This window comes from Phocoena sinus, chromosome 13 (assembly GCF_008692025.1).
Source record: "Phocoena sinus isolate mPhoSin1 chromosome 13, mPhoSin1.pri, whole genome shotgun sequence".
NCBI classification, from domain to species: domain Eukaryota; kingdom Metazoa; phylum Chordata; class Mammalia; order Artiodactyla; family Phocoenidae; genus Phocoena; species Phocoena sinus.
The window spans coordinates 34280466-34289111 of NC_045775.1; the positions used below are offsets into that span (position 1 = coordinate 34280466).

General features: G+C 50.0%; 1 long non-coding RNA gene across 1 annotated transcript; it reads left to right on the forward strand.

Moving 5' to 3' along the window:
• The first annotated feature begins 2185 nt into the window (after positions 1–2185).
• LOC116764383 lies at positions 2186–6005 on the forward strand. The gene is made up of 3 exons (XR_004352864.1): positions 2186–2348; positions 2510–2662; positions 4131–6005. It is a non-coding gene; the product is annotated as an uncharacterized LOC116764383 (long non-coding RNA).
• Positions 6006–8646: the final 2641 nt, after the last annotated feature.

Here is an 8646-nt window from a genome sequence, read left to right on the forward strand (position 1 = left end):
CCAAAGCAGGTCCACTAGAGAAGGACCATCATAGTCGTAAATATCAGGGCTGCTGTTCTCCAGACACAGCTGGGGCTGTGGGCCCCTCCCCTTCTCAGCTCTGCAGGCCCTGCTTATAGGCGGGAGCCATGCACTCAGATGTAGGACAGCACCACCTCCTATCTGACCAATTCTGTTAGCTCAGCCGGTACAACACATGCTTCCTCTACACATTTTGGGTAGCAGGAGTGTGTCTGAGCAAGACTCAGCTATCCGGGGAGGGATGGTGTCTTCCAGTCCTGCTCTAGTCAAATGCACAAGGGTCAGGAGGCCAGGGGTACAGGCTTTCTCCTCAAAGAACCATGGGGACATAAGGGTGGACATTATACCCTGGGCACATCTAGAATTCTGTAAGAGAGCAAAGGACTGCTGGACGTGTCCTATGAGTTCCTGGCTGTGTGAGGCTTTCATTTCATTTACCAGTGTGGATTGGAGGAGACCATTTAGTTCTAAGAGCCAGTGTTTTCACAGCATATCCCACTGTCCACTGGTCTTGTAAGATTCTCCATGGAAAAGTAAAGGAGATCTTGTGGCCAAAAAAAATTTATGAAACATTGAATATTCATTAAATCCTCCCCTGGGGAGAGTCACAACGCACATTTTCATATTAAAGGCCCCGAGATGTCCTGCAGTAAAATGAACTTAACCCAGTGTGCTCTAAACACATTTGACAAAAGAATCCTTTCTTGGTGATCCCTACAAACAAACATCCCTTGATAGAAGTGTTACATGGAGTACATTTTGGAAAAAGCTGCTTTTAGAGATGTCTAAGTCCTCGCGTCCCTTCTTAGCAGAGCCTAGGAGGAGACACATCTCTAACTTTCCCCTCACCCCATCAATCAGAGCATGCTCTGTTGGTTTAGAGCAGTGGATGTCAAAATGTGGTCCCTGGATTAGTAGCACCTTTGAATTTGCCACAGTTGCAAATTCTCAGACCCCAAGGAACCAGACACTCTGGGAGTGAGGTCCAGCAATTTGTGTTTTAAGGAGCCCTCCAGGTAATTTGGATATAAGCTATTAGTCTAGGGTTTTGGAAATCTCTTTCTCTGAACAGGTTCTATTCTACCTCATTCATTATCTGTACATGTTTTTATTTATACCATCTGCAATCCCAAAGAGGAAAGGATATGGACAGCCAGTACTAAAATACTCATATACTAGCACGATTAAAGCACGTTTACAGAAAAACACTCTTCCCTCCAATAATTCCACTCACCTCCTTCAGATCTGTGATATACTATAAGTTTTTATATTTATTTTCTTGTTCCCACCTAAAAGCTAAACTCTGTGGGAGCAGGGCTTTTCATCTATTTCACCCCCTGCTTTCTCCCCAGACCCAGAATGGCTCCTGCCTTAATACATATTTGTTCAATGAGTGAGCCTTATCATAAGGAGGCAGGTGAGGGCCATTGCCTTGTTTAAACAGTTTCACTTGGAGCTTCCTGGCAGGCACAGAGTTACAGAGATCTCTATCTAACAACAGGAAATCAGACACTCCTGAAAAGGACAGAAGTAGTGAGACCCTCCTTTTAGCCCTGAGGGCTCCTTGAGTGGGTAACAGAGCTATTCCTGGAGGCTCTGTCCCTGATGGCTGGTGTCAGAGCCACAGACTAGAATAGCTTTCGAGGGGGGAGCTTTCTCTTTTCTCTCTCCAGTGAGAGATGGGTAGAAGCCCGCACACAGATGTCTGTGCTGAACTAACCTCCTGGCAGGAGAAGCAAAAGTCCGTGAATGACAGGAAACTCTGCTCATTTTGTCAGTTTCGTAGGTTAAATGTGGCAGGGCCTGAGGGGAAGAGGAGGGGGTAAGCATTCAACCACATTGAGTTCTTTTCCAGCCGGGGGAAGGGCAGCAGCCCCTACCTCGGAAAGAATGTATCCAGCACTGATAAATGTATAAAGTATTTGACCTTTAATCAATCCTAATATTTTCAATCCACAGAGCCTTCTTAAACGCCTGCAGCCCTGCCCCTGGACCTCTATTCATCACAATTACGGCTCCAACTGTCGGAGCAATGCATGAAACGGCGCACGCTGACGTCCAATATTTTATCACTAATAAAGAGAAACATCCCAAGTATTTGCACAGTTCTGATACTTTCCAGCCCTGAGCCCAGGAAAAGGGGGAGCGGTGATTTATGCTCACTGCCCAGCATTGTTAATTGGCCTTCTCGGCAGGAGCCTCTGGGACCACTGCTCTCCTGTGCTCCACAGCCATAGTCTCAGCGGCGAGTGGGCCGCTGGCTGGAGCGCAGGAGGCGGCCTGGGAGGAGCGCGCCGAGCACACAGTAGGCCCTTCCTCAGCATCTGGTAAGTGGTGTGAAACTCTGTAAAGGGCGATTTTTAAAAATCACGATTTGGCAAGTGCCTGCCTACACCTATGGCTTTGTAAACAGATCCGTTGTTTATGTGGAATCTGTGATCCACCCCCATTTCCATGTCCCGCCTTCCCACCCCCCTCCCATCCCCAGGCTGTGTCTGCTGCCCAGCCCTGTCGCTTCTCAGCCTGAAGGCCCTCCCTCTTGGCCTCTCAGCTCCAAGCAGAGGGAAGCTCAGTTTCCAGCCACAGTGTTCAGAAGGCCCACAGGCTGTGTCTACATGGCACCCAAACATCTGGATGAGAGGTAAATAAAACAAGCAGATGTTTCTCCTTCCTTATAGCAGGTGCCTTGGCAGAGTCCTCTGCCTTAAGCTATAAGGGAAGGGCTTTCTGGAGTCCAGGGCCCAGAGCGGGTAGGGGAGGGGGGAACACTCCTTATCAAGAAGCTGGTTACTTGGCCTCACAGAGAGGAATGAGCAAAGAAAGCCAGACACCCCTAGGAAAAAGGTGCTGGCAAAGGATGGCATCTGTGTGGACAGGATGGAAGGTCTGGGAACTGGGGGGGCAGGAGGAGGGAGAGGGGTCCAGAGGTCCTGATGCAAATAAGTGGGGAGAAGGGTTGATGCCAAATCCCTCTTTAATTTCACTGTGGCGAAGGATTTTCTGAGCCTCCACCTTCTACACCACTGCCTTCCAGGAGAAGGGAGAAGACATGGCCTCCTCTGTACCCCAGGGGCTAAGATACAAGAGAAGCTGGGCTTAGAAAGTGGCGCAAAACTCCCCCTTCGCACCCCATATTCTATCTAACAGGACACCAAGGGGCAGTCACTTCAGACAAATAAAGGGGTGTTAAGATACCTATGGGGCTTCCCTGGTGGCGCAGTGGTTGAGAGTACGCCTGCCGATGCAGGGGACACGGGTTCGTGCCCTGGTCCGGGAAGATCCCACATGCCGCGGAGCGGCTGGGCCCGTGAGCCATGGCCGCTGAGCCTGCGCGTCCGGAGCCTGTGATCCGCAACGGGAGAGGCCACGACAGTGCGAGGCCCGCGTACCGCAAAAAAAAGATACCTATGAAAGGGATAATTGAGGAAGGACAGGGGACAGAGGACCAGAGGCAGAAGGAGATTCATTGGTCACCACTTGTTTCCCTTCATTCCTTCCATCCTCTCCACACTGTGTGTCACACTAGCACACTCCCCCAGCTTGCTCCCCCAAGCCCCCAGCCCTATGTGTGACACTAAAAACCCTCCCCCAGTCCTCTGCCTCAGTTCAGCCCTGGCTGTAACCCCAACACATTCTCCCTTCCTCCCCCACCCACTCCCTTAGTTCCCGGGTGTAACACTGAACACACTCCCCAGTGCTGTCCCCAACTTTCTAGCCCGAGTGGAGCACGGACACCCCCTCCTATCCTCTCCCCCAAGGCCCCAGCCCTGTGTATGACACTAACACACACACCCCAGTCCTGTCCCCCACTCTCCCATCCCTTGGGTGAAGCACGGCTGGCACTCCCTTGGCACCTTCACAGCCCCTATGTGTCAAACCAAACACATTCCTCAGGGCCACCTTCTGTGGAAGCAGCTCTGTTCACCCACTATCTCCAGGGAGACTTTCAGGACCCTACAGTGATCCTTTGGCCCCCGGCCCAGCACAAACAAGCACTATTGTATGTGGGTGTGAGTGTATGTCTGTGTGCGTCAAACATGGCAGCAACTGGACAGTTGCCACTCTCAACTCCCCCATCTATCCACCGATTATTGAATTTTGTGCTGAAGGCAAATATTTTCCAACGACCTCAGTGTTCCTGTCTGTGAAACTGAGCTGCACTTCGACATCCAGCTCTCCGGTACCCATGGAGAAGGGTCTGATTTCCACAGGACATCAAGAAACCAGCTATCAGGGCTTCCCTGGTGGCACAGTGGTTAAGAATCCACCTGCCAGTGCAGGGGACACGGGTTCGAGCCCTGGTCCGGGAAGATCCCACATGCCATGGAGCAACTAAGCCCGTGCGCCACAACAACTGAGCCTGCGCTCTAGAGCCCACGAGCCACAACTACGGAGCCCACGCGCCACAACTACTGAAGCCTGCGCACCTAGAGCCCGTGCTCCGCAACAAGAGAAGCCACCGCAATGAGAAGCCCGCGCACCACAACGAAGAGTAGCCCCCCACTCGCCACAACTAGAGAAAGCCCACGCGCAGCAACGAAGACCCAACACAGCCAAAAAATAAATAAGTAAAATAAATTTATTAAAGAAAAAGAAACCAGCTGTTGGACTGTGGTTGGGACCAGGTGAGGCACAGTTGGGGGAAGGAGATTATACGTTGGTAGAGAAGTAACTTTTGCATTTTGTTTTTCTTGCTTTTTTTATGAAACAGGAAGAGCAAAGCCATGCCCCAAGGCTGTGGGTTTTTCAAGCAAAGACTTTCTCCCTGATAACCACAGCGACCCCCTGAAAGAAGTGGCCGGCTTCTTCTCACATTTTGGCGGGGGAGGGGGTAGGACTCAGACACAAAGAAACCTGAAGCATGGATGACCCAAGCCCCCTTCCCCCAAGTAGCCTTGCTATTCAGCATCACGGGTTAGAAGTTTATAGGAATTCTGGATCCATGGTTTCCTATGGTCCCTTTTACAGATCTTGTTAATTTATTACCCGTGGTTACACTTTCAATGGAAATCATGAAGAAATGGTAAAGGAAACATGAGCTAATTTTTTTCCAGTGACACATTTCACTGCTATTTAAATAGCCGTTCTGCCAAACCAAACACAGCACTTACAGCCAGCGGTGACACATGAAGGAGATGGCTGTGGCCAATCCTGCCCGCGGCATCCCGAAAAGGCGAGACTTTCTCTCAGCTTCCCCAAGGGCCAGACGCCAAGAGGGGTGGATGGGGGGAGCTGGAGCCTGGGGCACAGCTGGAGCCCCAGAGCCTGGCGATCGCAGCTCCCACCCTCTCCCCAGCAGGGCTCTTTCCCTCCGCCTGGAGCCCGCTCCTCGCCCCGCTGAGCGGCCCTGGGGTGACTGTTTCCCCAGCAGCCCGAGAGGCCCCCCAGGGTGGTCCACCCACCAGGCCGCGAGCAAGGGCTGCCTGGCTCTCCCTGCTGGAGGATTTGCTGAGGCCTCTAACCGGGAACATTATCAGGTTGTGTAAAACCAGAGACAGACTTTGGGGAAAGCCTGGCCAGCCGTGTTCCAGTTCTGCGGTGGTGGCCGTGACCACGACCACGCTTGCACCGAGTGCCTTTGTTGGGCAAACCCAGAGCCTCCGACTTCTCCTCGCAAGCGTTCGCCTCAGACACTTTGTTGCTCCCCAGCTTTGGGACTATGACGTCACCCTGCATTTATTCACTTTTCAAGAAGCCAATCGATAGCACAAAGTTGAAAGGTGCCAATAGGGTATACCTTAAAAGCTCTCATCACAAGAAAACAGAAATGTGTAACTTTGTGTGGTGATGGGTGGTAACCAGACTTATCGTGGTGATCATTCCACGGTGAATACTGATATCGAATCGTTGCCTTGTAAACCTGAATCGAATATAATGTTATATGTCAATTATACCTCAATTAAAAAAAAAAGAGGACTAAACAACAAGGTCCTACTGTATAGCACAGGGAACTATATTCAATATCTTGTAATAAACCATAATGGAAAAGAATATGAAAAAGAATGTATATATATATATATATATATATATATGTATAACTGAATCACTTTGCTGTACGGCAGAAATTAACACAACATTGTAACTCAACTATATTGCAAAAAAATAATTTGTTTAAAAAAAAGAACATAGGCTTAAAAAAAGAGGCAGACCAATGAGCTGTGGCATTTGGTGAGAGAAAAGCCAGGGCCTGAGATGTCGGGGAAGGGAGAACAGGCCCAGAGAGGCTCTGGCAATAGCCGGTGCGGCGCAGCAGTGGAGGGGGTGCCCCTCTTCACAGCGGCTGTGTCAGAAATCCCCAGGATTTTAAAATGCAGTGGGGTTGAGGGAAACGAAGCACTTAGGAGCTGACATCTGGCCCTTGGAGACCTTGGATCAGCTGTCAACCTCAGGGGCCCCGTAGGAGCCCCGTGGCACTGACATTCTCAACTTGAGCTCCTCTGATGAGCAGCGAGGGAAGGGGGTGATTCAAGAAGGGGAATGAAATGGGGAGAGAGCATTCTGGAGGGAGAAGCCAGCAGGAATTGGGACTTCGGCCCCACCCAGGCCTCACTGGATCTTGAACAAGTGTGACTACCTCTCTATACCCACAGTGGGAGGCTCTGTGGCCCCCAGAGCCCCCTGCAAGTGTCAAGGTGGGCAGAGCAGAGGGCCTGTGACAGAAGTCGGGCAGCAGGCCTGCTGGCATACTGGGAGAAACCACTCTGCTTTCCAAGGAGAAAACCCACTTTAGTGAGGCTCCGGAGAGAAGTTAACTGTCGTCTTCCCTTTGCCAAAAAGTATATTAAATTCGCTGACCACATTTTTCCAAACCCGAGCGCGGAGGACATTAGATGCAACGCACACTGGCTGGGCTCTGGTGCGCTGGGCACCCCACACATTTCATTTTGCATTATTAATATTTAAACCAAAGCAGCTGTTCTCTGCACACACAGAGCCCAGAGCCTGCCCAAGGTTCCTACGAAGGCTTCTCCCTGGGGCCAGATGCACCAGGTGGGTAGTCCCTTACGGATCCTCAGGGCTTGGGCCTCCTGGGGCAGATTTCCCCAAGCAGCCATTCCTTGATCTGCAGTGACATTTCTGGGACATTTCTGGGCCAGGGGCTTGGTGGTTTATTGGCAAGAGCAGATTCTGTTGATCTAGCTTAGCTAAGATTTGGTGGGCCCACCCGTAGCAGATTTTTGAGAGGGGTGAAAAGATCTCTTTGCTATACCAGCCTCCCCTTCTGAGCCCTCGGTCCCAGGGTAAGGTCCCCCGGGCTTTCACGTGTTCTCCCGATTTTTTTCCTCCTTCAAAACTAGAACAACTGTCATACCAACCTTTTGTGCCTTGGAGCCTCGGGTCCTCCGCCTGTGCATTCGTACCTTAAAGCCTCATCGCTAAGCCTGGGTGGGGAGACTCTTGCCTGAGTCTGTGGGACAGCCTGGACGGCACCACACCACAGCCTGCTACCCAAAGCCCCTTCCCAACCTGCCTCAATTCTGTCACCTCCAGGTCCCTGTGCTTCAGCCACCTGGGGTGCTCTGGCTCCCAGACACACTAAACACAGTCCTTCCATAGACCATCTGCTCCTTCTACTTGCCTTTGAACTCCCAGGACAAAGGTCACCTCCTCTCTGCCACCATCCACCACCTCCACCCCAGGATGAACTAATTACTTACTCCTCTCTCCTCGCCTAACAATTTATATTCCATTCTATTTTGGCATATATCTCACTATATTGTAAACTTTTCTTTCTATACTTCTAAAAACTAATATTTATTGAGCACTTTCTATGTACATGATGCTTTAAGCAGAATTACATATTATGTAATTCTCACAATAACCCTATGAGATGGGTTTTGTAATTACCCCCATTCTACAGATGACAAAACTGAGGCTTAGAGATGGTGAGTACCTTGCCCAAGGTTACAGAACTAAGAAGTATCTGTCTCCCCCCAGAGACTACGAGCTCCTTAAGGAAGAGGCCATAACAGTGTGCTTCCAGGGCCTACCGAACACACTGTCTCAGTATAGGTGTTCGATACATGTTTGTTGAAATGAAAATAAAAGTAAATAAAGCAAGCAGAAGGATTTTCCCAGGCCAGGATTTACTGAGATACCCTAGGGTCGCCATTTTCTCTAGGCGACTAACCCAGCTCAAGCTCCTGGAGAAGCAGGAGTAAAAACTTAGCAGGAAGCCAGACGTGGATTCAAATTCAAATTCCACCTGAAGTTAAACTAGCTGTGCCTCTGTTTTCCCATTTGCAAATTGGTGAAAATAAGAATACCAACCTAATTTAATCCTTACAACAACCAATCCAGTCCTGCCTGAGCTGGATGAAAAAGAGCAGGAGGTTATGACACATGGAAAAGATGTACGAATTAAATGAAGTGATATGTGGACAGCATCTAACCCAGCCCTGGCCACATTATAGACACGCACACTGATGTCTTGTACAAACACACTGAAGTGTGTTATATTTACATGGGACTCCATAAGGCTCTGCCACAGGATCTCTTGGTTTAACCCTCACAACTTTTGTAAGCCAAATATTACTACCACGATCCTGTTGCAGACACCTAGTGCCGTACAGCAACCCACCCCGAAACTCAGTGACTTAATAGCATGTATTTTGCTCACAAATC